The 25,495-nt window shown below is 35.9% G+C and overlaps 1 pseudogene; it reads left to right on the plus strand.

Annotated features, from left to right (window-relative positions):
• The first annotated feature begins 24,040 nt into the window (after positions 1–24,040).
• On the plus strand, positions 24,041–24,772 carry LOC149143204 (ferritin-4, chloroplastic pseudogene; annotated as a pseudogene).
• The last annotated feature ends 723 nt before the right edge of the window (positions 24,773–25,495 follow it).

The raw sequence follows: 25,495 nt of genomic DNA on the forward strand, positions 1-25,495 counted from the left end.
CAAACCACTGCATGCACTCTTCCTCCATCTGATTCCTCTGCTCCTGAGCCATCACCAGCTCCATCTCCATCTCACCTATCCTTCCACACCACTCCAACACTCCACCATCTCCCAAAACCTCCACGGTCAAACATCCTGTAGAATTGCACAAACTTCCTGTAGAAACCCCTGAGTTTCCTATAGGATCCCCTGCAGACTTCCTGTAGAAACCTACAAACTCGGTTGCTGAGCATCCAAACATGGTAGGCTTCTGTGGACTGATGCTGGAGACCCTCTGGGACCTCCCCTAGCCATCCTGACCTTGCCCATGCTTTCCTTCCATTCCAACCGCTCCTGCACAACCAAACCCTAATCAAAAGCATCATCACAATAAATCCAACCACTTAATAAAAAAATACAGAAACATGTATTTTCAGATGCAAGTAGCTTAGATGCATGTATTTCAGTTCACTGCAAGTAATGGCATTAGTGGTAGTAGTTTCATTCACAGTTTTGCATAGTTAGGGTCTAGTCTAGTCAAATTAGGGTTTACTAGGGTTTTCATGCTTTATTGGCTTTCAGTTTCTTTCTGCAACTAGATTAGTCTTCTTTCAGTTAGCTTTCATCCATCACTCATAAAGCTTCTTCTGTGAGCCTATAGAAGTTGGCTTGAGCCCTAGCGGACTTGTGCCAGCTGACCAAGTGACAGCTGCAACAAGAGCTAGTACTTGTGCATACAGCACCGTCGCTTCCAAGTTTGTACGAACTACCGGGTTGATAAAATTAGAGATAGGAAGCTCCAGGAGTTGTAGCATTATTGCTACAATACTAGAGCCCACAAATGCCCACTAGGATATTTTTCCCAACATTCAGCTTGGAATATGTGCCCCATGACCTTGGTATTATTTTGTCTTTATTAACTTTATTACATGAAATTTTAACCCGAGGATATTACAGACCCCTCCCCCTTAAAGGAACATTGTCCTCGGTGTTCTATGACACCTAAAACTAGCAAAACCACTAAAAACTAAAACATACTACCCATGGAGCTTTATAACCCATCTGATTGTAGTATTTATAATGAACAACCTGTTCAAAAGAAAAACCATCATGACAAACATGACAACCTGACAACCATACCATTGGTTGGAGATTTATAACACAACTCATTATGGTATTTACAATATCAACCATACATAAATATGTACATATACCAAAATATCATTTGCCTCCACCAGAAAATAATGAAGGATACATAGCCCACATCTAATTATTCATCTCCCATGTAGCTTCATCATGCCTAAAGTGCTTCCATTACACTTTAACCTACTCGATTTCTCTATTCTGGAGCATGAGTTGTTTCCATTGCAATATGCACTGAGGTTGTGGCTAGAATTCTCCTTCTGGTTCCACCTACAATATAGACCAATAAATAACATGATCAACATCCTTTACATATCTTTTAAGCAATGAAACATGGAAAACATCATGGACTTTCACTATCGGAGGTAGTGCAAGTAAATAGGCCATTAGTCCAATCCTCTCAAGGATCTCAAAAGTCTTGCAATACTGAGGTGTTAGCTTCACACATGATCCAATCCTCAAGGAGATTTTCTTGGGCTTGTTGCACAAATACACTTGTTCCCCAACCTGAAACTCCTTAAATTCCCTATGTTGATATGCATAACTCTTCTATTTGTCCTATGTTGCCTTTAGATTCTTCTTGATAACTTGGATTTATTCTTCCATTTCTACCATCATGTATGGCCATATCAATACCTTGTTCACTAGATCACTCCAAATAATAGGAGTATTACAACTCTTCCCATACAGTTCCTCAAATGAACTCATCCTTAATGACTCTTGACACCCATTGTTGTAAGAAAACTCAACGAGTGGAAGATAATCTTCCCACTTCTCCTGCTGATGCATAAACCTGTCAACCACAATAATGATAGAATCATGTTTCCTCGATGTCCTCAGAAGACCTATAATGAAATCCATGGAAATGACCCCCCATTTCCATTTTGGAATTGGGAAAGGTTGAAGTAGCCCACCTGGATGCTCACGCTCTAATTTCATCTACTAACAATCCAAACATCTAGCCACAAACTCTACCACTTCCTTCTTTAGATTCGACCAATAGTAGAACTTATTCACTATTGTCAACACCTTCTGATATCCTAGGTGACCTAAATATGGCTTGACATGAAAGTCCCTCAAGATAAGCTTCTTGATCCCACTGTCATCTGGCACATAGATCATGTCTTTGAATCTCACCAAACCATCTATCGTGAGATGATAATCCACATCCTGATCACATGTACCCTGATGTAACCTGTGCCTAAGTTCCATGTACCTGTCATCCTGTTGTCCTTCCTGTAATATCCGATCCTATAAATTTGTCCCATACGAGCTCATAGCTACAATGTGGTTCATATACACTCTCCCATTGAGAGCATCTGCAACCCTATTCTCCTTACCCTTAATGTATCTGATCTTGAAGTCAAACTCATTGATTGTGGCTAACCATCTAGCATGCCTAGCATTCAGATTTGGTTGGCCAAACATATATCTCAACCCACTGTCATCACTCATTAATAAGAATCTCCTGCCAAGAATATAATTCCTCCACATCTTCAAGGCATGAGTAATAGCTTCCAACTCAAGATCATGAGTCACATAGTTCTGCTCATGCTCATTCAGTTTCCTGGACTCATAGCACACCACATGTCCCTCTTGCAATAAGACTCCACCAAGTCCTATTTCACAAGAATTTGTACACACCATGAACTCTTTATCCACATCTGCAATATTAAGAACTGTAGAATTTGTCAACAACTACTTCAACTGATCAAAACTAGTTGCACATTCCTCTAACCATTCAAATTTCTTACATTTTCTTTGAAATGATGTAATAGGATATGCAATACATGAGAAGTTCTTGATGAACCTCCTATAGTAACCATCTAACCCTATAAATGATCTGACCTCATCCACATTCTTATGAGATGCCCACTTATCATTTCTAGACCCATTGATATGCCTTCCTTGGAAACAACATGTCCCAAGTAATGTACCTTTTTCTAAAAGAAACTTCACTTGCTAATCTTGGCATACCAATGATGCTCTCTTAGCAATCTCAACACTGTTGCTAAATGTTCGACATGTTCTTCCTCATTCTTATAATATATCAATATATCATCAATGAATACAATCACAAACTTGTCTAGATAAGGACACAATACACTATTCATCAAGCACATAAAAGTATATGGGGCATTAGTCAAACCAAAAGGAACCACAAAAAACTCGTAATTCCCATACCTAGTCCTGAAAGTAGTCTTTTAGATTTCCTCTTGTTTTATATGTACATGATGGTATCCTAATCTCAAATCAATCTTTAAGAACATCATTACTCCCTTCAACTAGTCAAACAAGTCATTGATCCTTGGTAACGAGTACCTATTCTTGATTGTCACCTTGTTTAGTTGTCTATAACCAATGCACGATTTGAGAGTACCATCCTTCTTCTTCATGAAAAATATTGGTACATCCCAAGGCGATATGCTTGGCTTAATATTTCCCTTGTCAAGCATTTCCTTCAGCTGCAACTTCAACTCTACTAACTCTGGTTGTGCTCATCTTGTAAGGTGCCTTTGATGTTGGTGTTGCTCCTAGTACCAACTCAATAGAAAATTCCACTTCCCTGTGGGGAGGAAAACCTATAATCTCTACTAGAAACAGATCTTGAAACTACTATAATATAGGGTACCTCTTGAAGATTTCTTCATCCTCAACATCCTTACCCTTTTCACTGGAAATATGAACTGCAAACATTACACACCCTTTCCTGTAACTTCACTTAGCCTGTATAGTTGTGACCATCCTAATTGATGTAGGCTTCTTCTTTCCCTGCAAGATTCTATTTTCCCCATTATCATCTAGGCACTTAATGGCCTTATCATAAAAATCTACTTTGGTCCTATGAAGGTACAACCAATCCATACCCAAAAGCATACTATATGATCCCAATGGAATTACATTAAGATGTGCTGCTATAGGCATACCATTCAGCTCAAATGTTCAAGCTCTTACCCAATGATGAACTCTCGTCTTAGTACTTGTAGCCAACTACACCAACCAAGACTCTGAATGCACTTCTCTTCTCAAGCCACACTTATCCACCACGTCAGGATTAACAAAACTATATTTAGAACTAGGGTTAATCAAAATAGAAATAACTCAACCACAAAGCTTACCTTCCATCTCAATAATGGATTCCTGGTGATCTATCTGCTTGTTGTCCACAACTGCATAAATTCGAGGAATGTTATGACCAACATCCCCAACTATTTGTGCCTCCTGAGTGTTATATATCTGAGGCCTTCCACCCTGGTAAAATGGAAAATCCTTCTTGCGATGATCTTTGCCACATATCCAACACTGCAATGGTACCCTACCATCACCTCTATTTTGTTTCTCTCCAGGTTGTGACCCATGTCCCTTCTCAACTACATTGAACTTCTTGTAAGGAGCAACATTTTATTTCTCACCTGCATCCTGAGGTCTTCCCCGCTTCAGTGACCATTTCCCTTTAACTTTCTCATTTCCCTTCAAATCATGCTTAGGCTCAACTTTGCGCTTTGACTACTCATAACAATGCTTCAACTTCCAGATGGCCTCCTCCAATGATATAGGCTCATCAAACTCAATCTGGTCTCTATATGTTGTTGGAAACCCACTAATGAATCTCTGAATCTTAGCCTTCTCATCCTTGAGGTAAGGCACATACCTAAACAGCTCCAAGAACCTGCTAGTAGACTCATCATTTGTCATAAAACCATTCTATAGCTCATAAAACTCCTTACCTTTGTCATCATAGTACCTCTATGATAGGTACTTCTTCTTGAAGAGTCTCTCAAACTCATCCAAAATCAACTCTTCTTCCTAAATACCCTTGAAATTATTCACATCTTCCCACCAAATGTTTGCTTTCCCTTTAAGAGTGAAGGTGGCTATTTTGGCTTTCATGTTCTCTGAGTAGTTATGTAATCTGAAGAATTTCTTCATCCCAAGCAACCATGCCTTTGCATCTTCTGACTTCTTCATCTCTCCATCGAATGTAGGAGGCTTGAATTTCTTGAACTCCTCAAGCAAGTACTCACTCCTCCTATAAGGATGATGATGGTCATGATGGTGATAATGTCTCTTGGATGAGGAACTAGAATGATGCCCATACATACCATTCCTCCTATCAGGTGTATCCAGTGATATGCCAACTCTAATTGTATCCTATTTATCCTGCAACCTGTATCTAAACCAAGCCCCGCTACCATAGGATCTATTAGTTTTCTCTTCTTTCTCTTGATTGATCCTCAATTGTCCCTATCTCTGCAAATATGACCAGCTCTGAAGAATCACTGCATTGAATTTTTCATGCTTTTCCTAAGCCCTTGTAAGTCTTTCCTAAGCCTTAAACAATCTATCATTGTATGCTTTGAAACTTCTGATCTCTGCCCTCAAACTCCTCAATGTATCTGCTATACCAGGAGAATACTCATCTCCTTGTTGCCCAACTAATCTGTAGGGAGAGTCACGAGAACTATAGTCTACCATTTTGCTCGTCATCTCTGATTCTCTTCTTCCTGCAAGTAGGCCATGTCAGATAAACCAAATAGATACTAAAATCAAAACCATACCTCATTGGCGTTCAAGGGAGGCTTATCTCATTTGCAAAATCAGTCCACATTAGCATGATACATATATAATCATAATCATATCAATATAACAATATCATTCATGACCATACCAATTGTATACCATGACCCCATGCATGAAAACCATAACCTTGACAACATCATATTTTACCCAAAGAGAGTGCAACCCACTCTGATACCACCATGTAACCGCCTCCTCCCACATTTACCCACTTTCACCAGTTTTCCCAGGGTAAACATGAGCTGAGGGTCACTATGATAAGACTCAACCTCCTATATGACCTTAAGGAAATGGAGTTGAAAACTTAAGACCTTACTAACTTCCCTTAGGTGTTGAGGACCTCCAGGAGCTACCCAACCCCTCCAGGTGTCCAACCCCTGAGCTAACTTTCTATTTCACTAACCTAGGCTCTTAGTCACTCCCTTGATAAGGCCTCTAAGTGACTGTAAGCCTCCAATCACTCCCATAGGCCTGCTTCCCAGTGACTATGGACTTTTCCAGTCAATTCTATGCTAGTGACCCCGAATTCCGAGCCACTTTTTTAGGGCTAGGAGCCAAGCCTCTGCACAAAACTCAATAAAAATTCCAGAAATGATGAATAACATAGAAACAAAGCTTTTAAACTAAGAAATTCAACAAGGACTTGACTTGACCTCTCCAAACTAGGACAAGAAGTTTGTCAAACACATGGTAACCATGCAACCTATAGGTCATGAATGCATATCTAAACATAGGGATCTAAAACTTATTTGATTTTTAACAAGAAGGACCAATGTCTTCTCACAATAGTTGTCATAACAACAATTAGGTCATGCATTCATTAACTAGAAATTCATTAATTAAAATGTGATAAGATCCATACTTAAATTTGTCATATAACCATGCTTATAACCAACATATAACCAGGTAGATAAAAATGATAGAACAAGCATTAAATCCACATAATAACCAATACATTTACCCATAAAAGACAAGAGAAACTTAGCTCTTATTAACCATATACAAAAGCCAACCAAGTTAGGGACTTCCACATACCACCTTACCATAGATTGACTGAACCAAATATTTCTTTTGGCCAGTCACCCCCATGCTATATTCCAAGCACGAATGTGGGATCTCATGGGATAAACCAATCCATAAAAAACCAATGGAATCCAGAGGTTAAACCACCTCCTCCCTCACCATACCGTGATCTCACCTAAACCGGTCTCGAGATCACAAAACTAGGTTAAGCTTGGATTCCTCAGAATTCCTTCACCATCCCTTGAGGAATTTTCCTATCTCCACCCACCTATCAAGGGATTCCAGGAGAAAACCATCTCCACCCACAACCCTTGGGATTTTCCTGAGACCACCTCACCCGGATCCAAAACCTTCCATAAATCCAAAGCTCAACCAAGAAAGAATCCCATCACACCATGGATATCCTAAAATGGTTTGGAAAGTCTAAAACCATTGTTGAAACTTGGAAATACCCATGCCAATGACAACAAAGAAACCATACATGCAATGTTAGGTACTTATAATACTAGTGTAGCCCCCTTTTTCTTTTATTATTGTAGCCCCATTATTGTTATTTTTTTTCCCATGTAGCTCCCATATTGTTATTGTTGTGCCCCATAGAAGCCCACTATTGTTATAATTGTGCCCTTACATTATTATTGTTATGAAGGCTCTGATTATATTGTGACCCCTTAGACTCCTATATATACAAAGGAGGTATTGTAATTTGTATCATCTAAGAATTATTCATTTATGTAATGTAAAGGAGGCTTCCCCATTGAAGAGTATAATTTTTAAGTCGTTTATCTATCTATTTGTGAGTTGGTTGCATAACATTTGATATCAAAGCTTTGGATTCTAGGGTTTTGTTGCTTCAAACAAGTCATTGTGGAATTTTCACTATAACGTTTTTTTACAAATATTCAGAATATGAAATTGCAACCATGTGGAGCCGAAATCTTGGTGAAATTTGTGCTGGAATGTGAGATCTCGGTTAGCTATATTTTCATATGTATGGTCTGAATAAGTTATGGTTTTTTCATGCTTCAGAATTCAGTCTCAAACAAGTGACCTAGGGAAAATTGTCATAACTTTCGTTTCAGGGACCAAAATTAAATTTTGTAAAAAGCAGTTGAAAGATCACATAATTTGATTTCATCTGTAGAAAATTCACGTCTTAATGTTGAAAAAGTGACATGTGGCATACCGTGCGAATTCTCTCTACTAAACACGTTCATAATCAGCTCATCGTGGGATATCTGACATAACTATTTTTAAAGAATGAAATATTGGTCTGACTTATGGCATTGGAAAGGATATTCATTGGGATAACATAGGACTGAATTTCATACCTTGGAGATCCGAAATTATAGAAGTACAACCATTTCAAGATCGAGCTCCTAAAAAGCAGGAAAAAGGTGTGTATTTTTTAATTGTGCATAATGTTTGTTTGAAAAGTCAGTTTGAAGTAATTCAAAGGGCATATTGAAGCATAGATATTAGTATTTGGTTCTAAAATTCCCAAAAAAAATAATTCTACAGCCATTAAGCCCTCAAAAATATATACTATGACACATGAAGAAGAAGAATTGCAACATGATATATCAAAGTTACGGGACCAACTGCAACAAATTTCGTTCTCACAAAGAGAAACCAAAGATGACATGGATGGAATAAAAGGGGAAATGTATGGTATAGAAGGCAACATGGATTTTTTTAAAGCATACATGGATGTGATGAATTTCAAGTTGGAAGGGTTGACAAAGTTGTTGCAAGAAAGGCTTCCCAATGGTGACAAGGTAATCCATGAAAATCATGATGAGGATAAAAGGAATATTAATTATGATTTTAGAGACTCCAATGTGGAGTTTAAGAACCACCACATTCCAAATATATATATGAGGAATTTTGATGGAAAGGATCTAGTAACATGATACTACATATGGAGCAATATTTTGATTTACAAGATGTGCAAACCTCACAAAAGGTACACATTTCATCTTTATATTTAGAACTGAGTCAGTTGTATGGTATAGATGGCTTTTTTCTTGTAAACCACTTGTCACCTGGTCAATTTTTACAGGGTAAATGATAACACATTATGAAGATACAAAGAGAAACACCTTCTTTAGCCAATTGATAAATCTCAAACAAAAGGGTTCAATGGTGGAGCACATTGAAGACTTCCAAAAATTGAATATTTGGGTAATTGATATTTTAGAGGAGCATAGGATTGACGTCTTCATAGGGAATTTAAAATATAACATTGAACATGAGGTTCACCTTTGGGAACCTGATTCATTGGAGAAGGCATTTAGGGGGGCAAGAAAAGTTGAAAGGAAAATTATGGCAACACGGAAGTCTAGCACTCACAACAATAAAGATGGAAGTGTTGCTGCTCCTAGTCTTCCACAACCTACAAGGTTGACACCACAAAAATTGGAGGGAAAAAATAGCAAAAGGGTTTTGTTACAATTGTGATAGAAAATACATTAAAGGTCATAAGTGTGCTGAGAAGAAATTATTTTATATAGATTTTGAAGCAGAGGAAGAAAAGGAACAAGAAACATCAAAAGAGGAGGATATACACCAGGAACTAACCCTAAGAAAGAAGAAATGAATCTGACCATATCTTGTAATGAATTAGTAGGAATTACCACTCCTCAAACTCCCAATATAGGAGTATATATCAAGAAGAAAAAGGTAATAGTGTTGATTGATTCGGGTAGTACCTAGAATTTTATTCATTGTAAGATAGCCAAGGAATTGAATTGCTTCCTATATCTAGCACCAGAGTGTCAAGTGATGGTTGCAAATGGAGGAACCATAAATTTCTATGGAAAGTCCCATAATATCAAGCTAACCATGGGGGAATATGTATTGAATAGTCCAATGCTTTCTATTCCAACGGGTGGTGTTGATGTTGCACTAGGAGTCCAATGGCTACAATCTTTGGGGACGATAGCTTTCAATTTTCAAGAATTTTTCTTGAATTTTTTTTGGGAAGGAAAGGAATTTGAATTAATGGGTATCATAGGGAAACCATTAAATATACTCAGCTCTAATGGCATGAAAAAGCTTATGAAGAAATAACAACGGGGCGTAATTGCACAATTATGCTCACTAGAGGTTCAAACATCGAAATCATCTATTTCTTTAGATATCTAAAAAGTCTTGGACAATCATTCCAATGTGTTTGAGACTCCCAAAGGTCTCCCACATATTCATGAACATGATCATGCTATTCATTTGATTCCAGGAAGTGTTCATCCAAACATCAGGCCTTACAGATATCCTTATGGCCAAAAGAGTGAAATTAAACATATGGTTGCAGGAATGCTAGAGGTTGGTATAATTCAACGTGTTCAAAGTTCTTTATCTGCTCCAGTAGTATTGGTGCATAAGAAGGATGGATCATGGCGTATCTGTCTATATTATAGGGAGATCAATAGGATCACTATTGAAAATAAATTTCCCATTCCTGTCATTGATGAATTATTAGATGAATTACATGGAGCAATTTATTTCACCAAGCTGGATCTCCATTTAGGATATCATCAAATTAGAATCAATACTGAAGACATTCTAAAAACAACATTCAAAACTCATGATGGTCATTATGAATTTTTGGTCATGCCTTTTGGCCTTACTAATGCACCTTCCACATTTCATGGTTTGATGAATTCCATTTTCAAACCCTTCCTTAGAAAATTTGCGTTAGTATTTTTTGATGATATACTAATCTACAACAAGTCTTGGAAGGATCATGTTCAACATGTTGACATGGTGCTCAAACTGCTGGAGGAGTAACACTTATATGCAAAAACCTCCAAATGTTTCTTTGAAGTACAAGAGGTGGAATATTTGGGTCATATTGTATCTCATGAGGGTGTTAAGGTAGACACTAACAAAATTAAATCCATTAAGGAATGGAAAATCCCCACAACCATAAAGCATCTTCGAGGTTTTCTTGGGTTGACAGGGTATTATCACAAGTTTGTTAAGAATTATGGAAGAATATCAGCACCTCTAACATCATTACTAAAGAAAGAGGCATTTTATTGGACTCCAGAAGAAACAAAGGCCTTTGAACATCTTAAAGAGGAAATGTTCCAAGCACCAGTCTTAGCTATGCCAGACTTCACAAAAAAAAATTATTGTGGAATGTGATGCCTCAGGAAATGGAATTGGTGTTGTTTTATTGCAAGAAGGAAGACCCATTTCTTTTGAAAGTTGTCCAATCAAAGGAAAATATTTACACAAACCTATTTATGAGAAGGAAATGCTAACAATACTACATGCACTAAAGAAATGGCGACCTTACCTAATGGGAACACACTTCAAGGTAAAAACAAATAATGATAGTCTTAAATACTTTTTGGAACAATGATTATCTTCAGAAGAGAAGAAAAAATGGGTGACAAATATGTTGGGTTATGACTTTGAAATCATCTACCAAAAAGGGAAGCAAAATGTTGTTGTAGATGAGCTCTCAAGAAAGGATGAGGATGTGGAAGCATTGCTTTGTGCCATTTCTATTATCCAACCTGAGTGGATAACCAAAGCAAGGAATTAATGAAAGAATGATGAAGAGGTGTGGTCACTCATTCAAAATTTGTAGCAAGATCCTAGTACATTTGATACATTTAGCTGGAAAAATGATTCATTATGGTACAAATATCACATATATCTTTGTAAGAACTCCCAACTCAAAAAAAAGGTTCTTTTGGAATTGCACACCTCTCCATTAGGAGGGAACTCAAGATTTTTAAAAACTTACCATAGGACCAAGAAGGATTTTTTTGGGATGGCTTTAAATCTGATATTCAGAAGTTTGTGGCAGAATGTTTGGTTTGCCAACAAAATAAAGTTGAGACAATTAAGAAACCAGGTCTGCTATAACCTTTAGCCATTCCAAGTCAGCATTGGGAGGAGATCTCAATGGATTTTATCATAGGTTTTCCCAAGTCTGAAGGAAAGAGTGTCATCATGGTGGTAGTTGATAGATTTACCAAGTATGCACACTTTTGTGCATTATCTCATCCTTTTAAAGCCAGTATAGTTGCTACTTCATTTATGGAAACAATTCAAAATATTCATGGAAACCCAAAGATTATAGTAAGTGACAAAGATCCCATTTTCACTAGAAATTTTTGGACGGAATTATTTTCTTGTCTTGGTACTCAATTAGCTCGGTACTCAATTAGCTCATATCTCATCTTATCATCCTCAATCTGATGGGAAAATTGAGATAGTGAATTTTTTTTTGGAAGGATATCTTCGTTGCTTTGTATCTGATAAACAAACATAATGGGTCAAGTGGTTATCTCTAGCTGAATGACGGTATAACACTTCCTTCCACACTGCAACAAAAATGACCCCATTTATGGCACTTTATGGATATCATACACCATCCATCACATCCTATTTAAGAAAAAATGTTATGGTTCAAGCAGTATAAGATCACATCGAGCATCAACAAGTTCTTCAACTTTTAAAGGATAACCTCACTAAGGCTCAAAATCGAATGAAACAACAGGTAGATCAACATCATAGAGAAAGAAGTTTTGATGTAGTGATTGGGTATTTTTATGGCTATAACCATACAAATAAATGTATCTCAAGCAAGCTAAGAAGGATAATAAACTATCACCCAAGTACTACGGTCCTTACAAGGTGTTGCAAAATATTGTTACTATGGGATTCAAATTGGAGTTGCCTGCATCTTCCCGAGTACACCCAATTTTCCATGTTTCATGCTTAAATAAGGTTATCGATGAAAATCTTCCAGTTCAAACAAAGTTGCTAGAACTTGACGAAGAAGGAAAAATCATATTTGGGCCTGAAGTAGTCACGAAAACAAGAACTTGAAAGCTACATAGTCGATAAATTTCAAAGTATCTCATTAAGTGGAAGAACTTATCCACTGAAGATTCCACATGGGAGGATGAGAATTTTATACAGAAGCATCCAGAACTATTCAAGAATTGAAGAAAACACTTTTTTGAAGGAGATGGGCATGTTAGGTCCCTATAATGCTAATGTAGCCCCCTTATTTTTATTGTTATTGTAGCCCCATTATTGTTGTTGTTGTGCCCATGTAGCCCTCATATTGTTATTGTTGTGCCCCATAGAAGCCCACTATTGTTATTGTTGTTCCCTTACATTATTATTGTTATGTAGGCTATGACTATTTTGTGACCCCTTAGACTCCTATATATACAAAGGAAGTCTTGTCATTTGTATCATCCAAGAATTTTTCATTTATGTAATGTAAAGGAGTCTTCCCCCTCAAAGAGGATAATTTTTTAAGTCTTTGATCTATCTTTATTTCATCCAATCACCCCTGTGAGTTTTCAACTCATTTTTCTCCTATTTTCCTTTATTTTCATAAATAAAATACAGACAATGCCTTTTTTCCTTTTCAAAGCCTTTGCCATCGTCTTTTCCAATTTCCCCTTAGCTACAATACACAACAAGTGATGCCCACTAGGATATTTTTCCCAACATTCAACTTGGAATACCTATCCCATGACCTTGGTCTTATTTTTCCTTTATTAACTTTATTACATGAACTTTTAACTCGGAGTTGTTACATGGAGAGTGCCTTCCATCTTGGGGTGATTATACACTAGCACAAAATGACTAATTATTTACTAAAAAAATGACTAAATTTTGCATATAAATGACAATTTTTTAGTCGATGATCAGTAGTAGCTAATTTACAGTATCTTATAACACGACAAAATTTTAGTCATTTTTAGCTTAGTCATTAATTTGTTGTCTCAATTTCATCATCTAGTAATATATTTAGTCATAAATTTGGTCATAAATTTAGTCATTTATTTAGTCATTAATTGCCACAATTAATGACCAAATATACAACAAAGTATATGATTATATGATCACACAAGAAAACCAATTAATAGCCAAAGAAATATGACAAAAAATGTTGGTCATGTTATAAGATACTGTAAATTAGCTACAAATAGTCATATATATGCAAATTTTAGTTATCATTTGAAACCAATTAATGACCAAAGAAATATGACTAAATTTTGGTCGTGTTATAAGACATTGTAAATTAGTTACTAATAGTCGTATATATGCAAAATTTAGTTGTCATTTGTAATCATAAATTTATCATTTGCAATAGTCATTTATCTTTTTTTAGTAGTTTAATATTCATTATATAAACAACTAATTTAGTAGTTTATATTCATTTCATTTACTTTCAGTAATAATCATTATAAACAAATAATTTAGTCGTATATTCATTTTATTTTTGTTCATCATTAGTCAATATAAACTACTAATTTAGTAGTTTTAGATTGATTTTATGTGTTCATTATTAATCAACATAAATTAATTAGTATGATTTTGCGACTAAATTAAAAAAAAAAATCATACAATGTGCATGTTTATGTAATATAAAAACGCAAAGTTACATATGTTAATTACTATACTAAACAATATCAAGTGCAACTATAAATAACTTCAACCACATAAATTATATTATATGAAATGTCAAGTAATACAATATGATTTTCCAACTTAATATTGCCTGGACTAAAATTTACACATTAAATGTTGTTTCATTACTTCAAAACATTATCTATGTGTTTCCAAGGCATTGCAGGTGAATTCACCAACTTTGAAGACTTGACCATTGGTCTCTATGTGTGTCTTATGCGGGATATTGGCTCTAAGGGTATCACTAGACTGGTTCTCTTCTCTCTCTCTTTTTTCATTTGTCGCTCCAGTGTTATTTTTCTCCTCTTTCTTCAATTCTTACTTATTACCATCAATATTGAGTTCATTTTCTGAAAACAAAAGAAAATACAGTGCAAAGTGTAAGCCATGAAATAAGATGAACACTAGAATATAAATTAAAGTATACTATAAAGGATTTATACAACATATACCTCAACATCAACAATGTCAAAATAACCACGAGGAGAAATAATCACAAAATTAAAAAACATAGGAATCCTTCCTAGAAACATTTCCAAAGTCGATGGATCAGGTGCTTGAAGGATCTCTAACAACAAATGAATCATATCCAAGACATTCTCTGCATTGTCTCCCCATCCTTTTTCCAATCCCATTTCTTGTAATCTTCCCACACCTGAGTTTAGTAACATTCAAACGAAAGATTTTATATTTTTTAGAAAAAATGGAGATTTGTCAAGCATGCTAACTGCATGGTACATATACTCATAAATATTTGCAGAAAATAATATTCAAAGATTTATATTTTTGTAAAAAAAATTGGAGATTTGTCAAGTAGGCTAATTGCATGGTACAAAAATTGTTTCTGCAAATGTATCCATAAATATAGTGGATCTTACTCATAAATATTTGTAGAATATTTGTCAAGCAAGAAACATGTACGACTTTGGAGTCCTAGTTGTGTGAATGTTTGACATATTTGATGCAGATTCGGTTTTGTTCTTCTTTATTTGAGCTTTGAAGGCTCCTCATCTGGTGAGCCTATAATAATAATACGTCTACCACCATATCCCTTACATGAAGTTTTTGTCTGACTGTTTCTAACCCTGCAAGTTGCTATGGATGCAAAACAATAGAGGTCATACCCATAGAGTATAAATTTACAGACTGACTGTTTACCCAACCATTGTGAATGTGAAAGGAACTTTTACTGCTTGGAGCATTTAGAGGGCATAGAAGGTTTCCTAGAAGATCACCTCCCTACTCTCTGGAGTTGGCCCTCTAGTTTTTTAGATTTGATTGTGATTTTTACTTCTGGTCTCTTTCTTTTATATAGGAGTCACTTTGGAATTCCCACTTTGTACGGACATCATTATACCTAAAACAGTCTCATTGACCTACTTCAGTAGTCATTTGTTGGACATTAATAAATTTATGTTATATTTTCTTATTTTATCTTATCTATCGGTCTAACATATCCATAATTTTTTTTTACAACCAAACTAAGATGCTCAATAGATACACTAAAACAATCATCAATCATCCAAGTGAAGCTTAAGATATCAATTTAGGCATAGGAAGCAAAAGAAAACAACTTTCTATTGAATAAATAGCCTTGAATAATAATTTTGAAATCTGATAACTTAAACAGTCGGGAAGAAGGTCAACACATCTCTCTTTTAGCCCCTCAACAACTAGCATTAGCCCACTATAACAATACAATATGATGCCCAACAAAGAAGGAATAAATCTGAAATGAAATGATGATGACCTTGGGTGCAAATCAACCCTGAATATTTTTCCAGAATCAAGCTTCAAACCTGCAATTTTATCTTCAACCCCAAATACAAGTGTCTACGCAATTTCTCCACAATGAATTATTGCCAATGGATAGGAGGCCTCCTTTTATAGGCTTGCTTTACACTTTATATGGACTAAAATATAAATGAATAATCTAAAATTTCCTATATGTGGGGTGATCCAGTAAGCAAGCCTTCATTATTACCTTGAGATAATCAAACCATCCAAGTGTCACCCTTCTATACTGAATGCTCCACTAAAATATTGTTTTTCCTTAACATTTGTGCCTTTCTAGAGGCTTCTCCATACAACAACCCCTTAAAATAGGGTTGACTAATCATACATAACATTATAATAATGCCAAACATATGCATACAATTTTGTAAGAACAAAAACAATATTAAAATACAAATGTATGTGAAAAACAGTTCCATCAGTACAACAAAGATTAATTAAATTAAGAATGTACTTTAAGTTCCAAAATGAAAATAAAAAATAGATATTAAAGGCTCATATGCATTTAAATAGATATTAGAAAATGTTATAAAGTGTTACATGTCCTAGCCCTTACCATCCACCATGTTCAATAGCATCCTCTGCAAAAGCATCCAACATGCCAACCATTGAAGAGTGCACAAAACTTGTCTCCAGAAATATGCCTTCTATATATCTAGCCTAATATCCAAAAAAAGGAGGTGCACTATTTAGATTATTGTCTGATGATACTCTAGCTTCCTCACTTATGTCTTCAAAGTAGCCAACAATTGCACTAATCAAAGAAAAAATATAATAAAGAATTCTTACATGTCAGTACTATTTAGGCTGAGGAATTGCAAGTTTGTTGATAATATCATAACAAATGAATGAGTTTTGCATGATAAATATTATCAATTATGAAAGCTATATAAAGATTGAAGCTAAAACACACCCATGAAAAAATAGCAAAAGCATGAAACAACTATGAGAAGTGGACCTAAATATAAGAGAACCAAAAATTACCAAAACAAGAATATAGACGTAAAAATCAAGATCTTTCAAAGTTACGTATCATCTATAATTTCATATTTCCCGAGAAGAAACAAAACCCAAATAATAAGATTCATCCAAGTTATGATGATCACAAGTAGATCCAACTACAAATTTCTTCCACTCATATAGGTGGGAAAGAACTATAAGATGTGGATAATAGTGGGTTACATGGATTCTCACTAATCAATAGAGTGCAATAATATATTCTTGATATTTCCATTGTGATCGAATAGACAATTCCTCTATTTGATTCATTTCCTATGCTTAACCTTTGTTAAGAAAATCCAACTAGGAATAAAGGTGTGTTATGAGCATAACCCTATTTCTTGCCATCCAAACAAGGAGATTTGATAGGCCAAGGTAGAGTCTTGTGAACTTTGATATAAAGTGAAAAGGTGGAATGATATGGGAGCCACCGAGAAAGGCTTTGTATTATGGTATGGTTGGGTATGATTGATTATATAATGCTAACCATTGGAGGAGGGCCCAAATGGGAGGAGGATTTTTTGGTAATACAATATTTCCTAGAAGTAGGACTACACAATGCATGCATAATATTGGATTCAATTATCACATAAATTAGGTGCTTGTGTAAGCTTACATCCATGCAAACTTAGGTGATCTCAATTGTACTTGTGTAATAAATGTGCGGAACTTCTCACTAGCAAGAATTATCAACCTAGACATGACTGAACTAAAGGACTAAAAGAAATGATAAGATAAGATAAGATAATTATGTTAATGTCAAATAAATGACCACACAAGTATGTCAATGGGATTTCTAGGTATAATGAACTCAATACAAAGGAGGAGTACTAAAAATTCTCCTATATAAAGAACAAGAAGTGATGTAGAAACCCTATAACATTCATGCAAAGATTTGAAGGGCTTCCTTTCCATACCCATTTTGGGCATACGTTGTGATCATAGTGTTCCATGAGACCACATCTCATTTTGGAATATTCTCAAAATGTTGGTGGGCATTCTCTATACTGCCACATTTTGCACACATGTCAAGAAGAGCACTCCTTAAAAAGGTATCTGACTCAAATCTAGTTCTAATGACATGGCCATGAACCTACTTACCTTCCCAGTTCCAAAAATGGCATTTAAATTCCAAGCCTTTAAGGATTTTTGTTGTACAAATGGTCCTCATTTTTTCGAAGTTTAGTGGGCTTGCTAAGTGAAATATTCAAGGAAATTTGAGATTTTAAAAACATCAACTTGCTCTAATTTGTGATCTATCATCTCTTTAGTTATTAGCAAACACATAAATTTAGTTGGAAGAAGGAACACCATTAACCACATGTAATAAATCCTGGGGCATAGACCAGTTAGTGACAGGGTGTTTGTTAAAACTTAAGGCACACCTTGTCTAAAAGGTCCCAGGTTTAAACCCCTACTTACCCGTGTTCACATAAGGGGAATATGTGGACACCTAGACGTTATAATGGCAATGTTCAGAATTGATCCTAAGCCATGTGAGTATGAAATGGGCCTAATTTCCAATTCCTCTAGTCAAACATTTAAGAAATTAAACCAAATAAAAAACTTTAAAACAGTAAGTGCATATGATGAATTTTGAACCACGTTCCATATAGGAACAAAAACTAAGCATATAAAAGAAAGAGTATTGTTGAAGAAAAACCAAGTTCCCCATGCTAAGATATTCAAATTCAAGTATTAACAAGATGTGTAGAAATTGAAAATTGCTATTTAACATGACAAAAAAGGATTAGAATATTTTCCTCATTTTTTTCAAGAGGTTTTTAACCGAGGTATGATACATAAAATCTTGCCATAAATGTTCCAAGTTAAATGTAAGACGTGAACATTCCTATGTATCAACTAAAAACAGAGACAATCCAAAGAGTAATTATAGTTGAACCAACATGTATAACCTTTCTATAGATTTTATCTTATTTGTGTGATCCAATCAGAAGAATAAGTATTAAATTTAGATTGAACAAAGTTATGATTATTTTATTAACAATCTAACAAAGAAAAGAAGCAACGATAATACAAAATCCTCATTTGTTTATAATATTTCCAAAAGATTATATCTACCTTGGAATTTATTGCATTTCTGAGTGATCTACATATTTCTATTAACAAGTTTAATGTAAAATGGAATAAACTAGCCACAAGAATAACGATTTTGAAAAATAGAAGAAGAAAACACATTTTTTGTCATCCCTTGATAACAAATGTGCACAACTTCCACCATTTTTATGCTCCATATATCCTCATTATGTTTACATTCTTGACAAAAACCTTTAATTTTCATTCACTGTGCAGTGTGATTGGCTTCTATCTAGTCTATATAGCACCAATTAAATTTGGCTTATTTGCATTCTACAAAATTAGGCCTGCAACATCTATTCATAGAGCAATCATTTTTAACTAGGCAAGAGTTCAAAACTTCTAAACCTGATAACATATATAAAGAATAGATTTATAAAATACTACACCATTCAAGCAATGAATTGTGAACTGGAGAATAGCCAAATGTCAATAAATCATCCAACCAGCATCATCCATATCAATTTAAATATTGGATACAATATTCACAGAGAATTTTGAGCTAGTACGAGATTTTTTGCATTAATCCTAAGAAGATTTCCCTTACCACCAACACCTACCATGTACAAAGTTTGAATATATTTCCAAATTAAATTTATAGTTCAAATATTATTGCCATGTTATATAAAATTTGATTCCCTTAAGTTATAGTCTTCTCATCAAGGGAAAAAACAAATTTTGAACAACAATTTTAATTTTACAGACACTAAGTCAAATTGCAGTTCATAATCCTATCTCTTTCCATCTTCAGTGGGAGATTGACACAGAGAGGCCCAAAATTTTACCCACTTTCCAGCATATGTTTACAATCACTAGACCAAACTATTTTTGTAAAAATTACACAAGAAAAATTGATTATGCTCCTTAACCTTGCAGTGATTGCCAATCCCACTACCTTAGATCAAGTTGCCACTTTCCATCAAAGTTAAGTGAACAGTTAATGGTAAATCAACAAGGAATACAATCCATTGTTGTGTAGGTACAAATTCATGGAAGTCTTACCCAGATAAGTGTCAGACTGACAACATACCTTAACAATCATTAAAGAACACAACTTTTGCAAGAATCACACATCACCTAAATTGATTCTAGTCCATCAACTTGTGTTTGCTGCCAATCCCACTAACTCATATCAACTTCCCATCAAAGTTTAATTGGGCACTAAATGGTAAATCAACAAGGAATAGGAGCCATTTGTTGCATAGGGACATAATCATCGATTGCAGTGGAACATATTTGTCTTCTCTTGACCAAAATTACAAGTTTCGAAACCATTGGTCATAATAGAACACACGGTATGCACAATATCCTATGTTCCACCAAGTTTCCATGGCAGCAGAGTGTAGGAGTGGAGAAACACACATGGGGGAGGAAACCCCAAATTTAGGGAAATTCATGGGGGACTATTATACAGGAAAATGACCTCCTCATCCGTTCAGAAGATAAATACAGTTTGACTTAAGGTTTGACCGAGTTCAGAGTCCTATTTTCTAGGGTAATGCTCCCCAAGAACTGGAAAGATGAGTTATAATGCTCCCCATGCATGAAGCAGGGGCATTAGTCCCTAGGGTAACTCTCTGTGTTGCCTTAGGGGCAGCGTTAGTCAACTTTTTTGAGGTTTCGGAGGTCAAAGGAGTGGGTTGACTGAATAATATCCCACTTTTTACTCATATTTTAGACTGAAAAGAAGGAAACATCAATATTCAACATGTTTGAGGATATTGCTATTTCTAACAGAGTCTAATAGAAAGGGAAAGAGAAATAAAGAAAGGAAACATCCTAGCTTTTTCCAAAGGGAACTCATGAGAGAGTTGGCAAGGATTAGCCTCTCATTCTATATATTGGAGGCTTGGGGCATTGTGAAAGAGGTCGAAAGGTTGAAGGATTGCCAACTTATTTTTGAAACTTTGTATGAGACATAGTGGTTTACCAAGAGGTTAAGAAGAGAAAGAGAGAAAGGAGCTAGAGGATTAAGGGAAGCTTGATTCACCAGATGGTTGTAATCATCCTTTCCTATTATTAATATAGACCTACAGTTGTGTTGTCTACTCTATGGTGTTTATGTTGTGATTCAGATATGTATTGATGCAATGCCATAGTTTATGAGTAGCTTATATGCATGTTATTTGATATCCTTAGGTATTGTTGTTTTGATTATCAAAGTTTATATGTTGTAGTATTACTTCTTGTCTTATCTATATGTAGGTGTTGATCTAGGAGCTAGCAGAGAGGTCTTCCGCTCCGCTACATTGGGTTCTCCAGCAAAACTGCATCAAGATATGAGGTAATCTCTTCCCTCCTACTTTGAATATCATTCATTAATATGGATATGTATATGCTTCTTTGTGCCAACTGCAGTGATCCAGGAGGATCCTCAAATGTCGACATGTTATGGTCAGCCTCATATACAACCAACACAGTCCAGCCAACAAAGAATGCACATGGAGTTTTTCTAATGCAAAGGGAATGAAGTTCATATGGCTTCATAGACTAGGAAAATATTCTTGTTGGTATTTGGGAAAAATGGCCATGATTAACATATGAGATAAGATTCTCATAATAATGTATTTTTTTAATTAAAAAAAGGGATTATTGGAGCAAAGCCATGTGGGCTTGCAATCTCTAGTCTCAAGGAGAGTCCTGTGGAGGAAGTTGAGATCCTTAAGGATGGTTGAGATATTTGTTCCAACCAATTCCCTTGAGATATGCCAAGGTCCTAATCAAAGGGGATCTTGAGAGATATTGTCTTCATAAAAATATTTAGGTGGTTTAGATGGAGAGCCTTTAAAAACCCTTCTTGGGAATAAAGAAGTGGAGAAGAGAGCTTGTGGAGAGCTTCTTCAAGGCTTATTGATTCAGGGATTTTATAAAGGAGAAGTAGATTGTAGGTCTACTTATTTTTCCCTTTTTCCTTCAAGAATCAATAAAGCAGGTTCATGGGATTCATGAACCCGGAGAGGTAGCTAGGGAGGTTTTGGTGAACTCCATTATCAAAGTTTATGTGTCATGTGTCTATCTTGATTTCTTATTATAGTTGCATATGTTTTGTTTGTATGTCTTTAAGCGATTATGAGAATGGATATTTTAAGTCAAATTTTCCATTATGTTTTAGTGGATAATTGAGATATGAATTGAATTGAAATATGAATTAGTAGCTAGGGCTCTAATTTCAGATCAGGTGGTATCAGAGCACTATGATCAAAGGTTGTTTTTGTGGATTGTTAAAGGAAAACCATGGGAAAAGGTTTGAAGCGGTGAGGTGGAACGAGATTGGTGGATCTACGACTAAGCACTTGTGAAGTAATTTTTGTCAACAACACCTTCGGTTGGTGGATATGCAGCTCGATTAGTGGATTTATGTGGTCTTGTAGGATTGTTGGTGGAGATTACATAGTAGCTGGTAGTGTTTCTGTGGCAACTATGAAATTTCTTCAATCAAAAACAAATATGCTTGTGGTGCTTAGTCTATCTTCGTGGTCTACACGTTGCGTGGAAGTGTGTCGGTATCACAAATTTCATCTGGTGATCAAGGGTGGCTTGATGTATCGTCATGAATTGCGTGCTGCGTGGAAGTGATGAATTGTGTGTTGTGTGCTGCCAGAACTGCGTGCTCTGTGGAAGTTTCCGATATATGATCCTTCAAATTGTTTGAAGCAATGATCGTATAACTGAAATCTCGATGGATTGTGGATGAAGCTGCAGGCATGAGAGAAAAGCTTGCCTGTTTCAACTGGGTATCATATTTGGAGCCCATGGTCATGGAGGGGATGAACACGAAGCGATTGAAAAATATTACCAAAATACAAACTGCCCAAAAATTTCATGGTGTCGAGGATCACAAACTCGAATTAGTCGATTTCTGTGTTTGTGAAGCCTTTCTAGGCAACGTTATTGAAAACAAATTGGGATGTCAAATATGTGATACACCATTATTCAGCAGTGTAGAATTAATAAAGAACGGGGATTTGTTGACTCATCACACGAGGGGCTCGTTTTTTAGAGCCATTGTTAGCTGCGAACCTGAGATGTTGTTCTAGTTTGTGCCACGTTGGAGCTGAGGGTTTCCATAATTGCAAGGATTTTGGATACGTTTTATCAAATCTGATCTTCTTGTGTCTGTTCATGTGCACTTTGGATATGCTACAGGATATCTGATATCAATCCTGTTAACAAGAGATTTATTTCTCGGTGTTGTTGGTTTTGCATCGGACAACGAAAAATTGGATCTTGGGATTCATTTCTCGTTTCAGATTGAATTTCGAGCTCAACCATGTGAATGTCGAAACCTGAAGAGGCGATCCCTTGGATGTATGTAGTTTCAGAAGAACAAACGTTGCTCTTGGTGGTGATGAATGTGACAGAGAACCCATGGTTGGCTACTAAAATTCTTGCGAGATATTGAATTTGATACACTTTTGTTCGTTTGCAGGCCTATTGCCATAGGTAGGGGTATTATACTGGAGAAATTTGCAAAAATTGCGAAGATGGTGGTTTCCTTTGCTTTGTTCATGTTGATGCCTAACTAAGTGTTTGGAAAGAGAGATCATATCATTGACAAGGAAAATGGAAGGCGACAATTTCGTTACATTTTTGAAGATTTCAAAGCACGTTGAGCTGGGAGTTTCTCTAGGCAGAGGGATTTCACAAGCATATTGTACTGCCCAGCTTTCAAGTCCTACTTTCCCATATGACAGTTGTACACAATATGGAATCACTGGTTCTGATGATCGCCTTGTCAAAATATGGTCCACGGAAACTAGATTTTTCTAGTCTAGCTGTCGTGGACATGAGGGTGACATTACAGATTTGGCAGTGAGTGCAAACAATGCCTTAGTGGCATCACTGGTTTATGCATGTTTCTCACAATTTGGCTAGTGCCTGCCCCTTCTTAAAGTGCTCCAAGGATTCAAGTGTTTTTGGGCATTCCTGTGATTAGGCGGATTCAAGTTTCAGTTGATTGATTCAATTTGTAACCATGATTCTCAGAGCTCCTGCCATTGATTCTCCTACTACTGATTCTTCTTCTCCATGGAAGCAGCAACAACACAATGGTTTTCAGAAAGGTATATCAGTAGACAAATGCAGCGTTGGTCTGACTGTAACCTATATGAAGTCTAAGAGTGGGGCAAAGCATTCTGTTCATACCATTCGAGTTGTAGGCAGTGAAGGGAGGATGACAAGTTCTTTGACTGGAGTTGTATTTGAGCCTTTTGCTGAAGTCCAGAATGAGCTTGTGCTAGTTTCTCAATCATTCTCTCAGTCTTTGGTCAGACAAAAGTTCTCAAATCACTGTGAAGGCGCATTGAATGAACAAATAAACACAGAGTACAATGTTTCATATGTCTATCGTGCTCTCTTTGTATACTTTGATAGGGACAACGTGGCTCTGCCATGATTTTCTAAGTACTTCAAGGATGCCAGTAACAAAGAGTGGGATCATGAAGAAAAGTTCATGAAATATCAAAACATCAGAGGTGGGAAAGTTAAACTACGGTCCATTTTGATTCCTACTGCCATGGAGTTTGAGAATGCTGAGAAGGGTGACGACCTTTATCCCATGGAGTTGATCTTGTCTTTGGAGAAAATAACAAACGAAAATCTTTTGAACATGCATGCTATAGCCCAGGAGGCTAATGATGGTTAGATGACAGATTTCATCGCTGGAAATGTTGAAAGAAGTGAGGAACTCTTTCTCTTCTTGCAATGAGAGTAACATTATGATGAATAAATCTTACGTAGACCTCAGAAGACATGAGTGTCATCTTTTCAGAAGATATCATGAGAGTTTGGAAGTGGCCATTAATGGTTGTAGGGGAGTGTTTCACTTGGCATATCCAAATATCATCAATAAAGTGGATGATCCAAAGGCAGCACTCATCGATCCAACAATCGAAGACACTTTGAAAGCATCGATTGCAACAAAGATGAAACGTGTAGTGGTAACATCATCGATCTCCTACCTGATTTCAAACCCATGTCAAGTAGATTTGTTGAATTATGAGAGTCTGCAACAATAACCTTAATTAAATTTTTTAGTGCTTTATGGTACTTAGAGAACTAACCCCATTATTTGTACATGATAATATAATGGAAATAAACAATAAAACATAAAGTGTTTTAAATGGCCATCAAGGGGATTTGTTGCCACTCTGAGGTGATGAGAAAGTGAGAGGCATTATGCCTAAGTTTTTGTAATGGGTTTTGTAATCATCATTATGTAATCGATTTGAGTGAAGCAATTTGCGTAAACCATCATGGAAATTCCACGTAAAAGTATCCAAAGAGTATTTTATAAACTCTTGGAAAGTAAATTGCGTCCTTGTAATCTCGATAATGTCAGCTACAGATGCAAGTAATGGCTTCATCATTCAAGCTTTGAAGAACAGAGGTGAAGGAGACAAAGAATATGTTTCAAAGACATTGCATATAG

This window comes from Pinus tabuliformis, chromosome X, assembly GCF_031772625.1.
Source record: "Pinus tabuliformis cultivar Carrire ecotype Pingquan chromosome X, CPIR1, whole genome shotgun sequence".
Taxonomy (NCBI): Eukaryota; Viridiplantae; Streptophyta; class Pinopsida; order Pinales; family Pinaceae; genus Pinus; species Pinus tabuliformis.